This window comes from Silene latifolia, chromosome 4, assembly GCF_048544455.1.
Source record: "Silene latifolia isolate original U9 population chromosome 4, ASM4854445v1, whole genome shotgun sequence".
NCBI lineage: Eukaryota > Viridiplantae > Streptophyta > Magnoliopsida > Caryophyllales > Caryophyllaceae > Silene > Silene latifolia.
The window spans coordinates 79,804,260-79,805,005 of record NC_133529.1 but is presented as its reverse complement, the minus strand read 5'-3'; the positions used below and the strand labels follow the sequence as shown (position 1 = coordinate 79,805,005).

The 746-nt window shown below is 39.8% G+C and overlaps 1 non-coding gene across 1 annotated transcript; it reads left to right on the top strand.

Moving 5' to 3' along the window:
• The first annotated feature begins 410 nt into the window (after positions 1–410).
• LOC141654327 (small nucleolar RNA R71) lies at positions 411–517 on the top strand. The gene has a single exon (XR_012547888.1). It is a non-coding gene; the product is annotated as a small nucleolar RNA R71 (small nucleolar RNA).
• The last annotated feature ends 229 nt before the right edge of the window (positions 518–746 follow it).

Genomic DNA, 746 nt, shown 5'->3' with positions numbered 1-746 from the left:
GTTCATTTGTTCCCCTACAGTCACTTTGATCATGTTCCAAAGTTCCACAATTCTCACATATCCCACTTGGGATTGATGAAGATGCCGTCATGGCATTAACATGATGCTTTGGTGATTTTGAGGCTTCTTCAAGTTTAGCCATTGCTTTCTCAAATTTCAAGATTATGCTATCAATATGAGAACTAATTTGAGCACCCATTTGAGTAATAGAGTCCACTTCATGCTTTCCTTCTCTAGTAGCCTTGCGAGGTCTACTATATTGTGAATTATGAACTGCCATTTCCTCAATCTTGTTCCAAGTTTGATTGTCGTCAACTTCGGTGAACATTCCATTTGATCCCATGTTGAGAATGTTTCTTGAATCTTCATAAAGACCGTTCCAAAATTGTTGTACCAAGAACCACTCGCTAAGCCCATGGTGAGGACATGAGCGACAAATTCCCTTGAATCGCTCCCAAGCTTCATACAAGGATTCTTCATTTCTTTGCTTAAAGCCCGTAATTTGAGCTTTTAGCATGTTAGTCTTTTCCGGTGGATAGAACTTTTTGTAGAAAGCTAGAGCCAACTTCTTCCAAGAATCAATTCCGAGAGTAGCCTTATCAAGGCCTTTCAACCATTGTTTCGCGGTGCCAATTAGAGAAAAAGGAAATAAGACCCATCGAATTTGGTCTTGAGTTACACCGGTTTGAGAAATTGCATCACAATAGTCGCAAAAAGTCTCCATATGAGAATGAGGGTCTTCACTA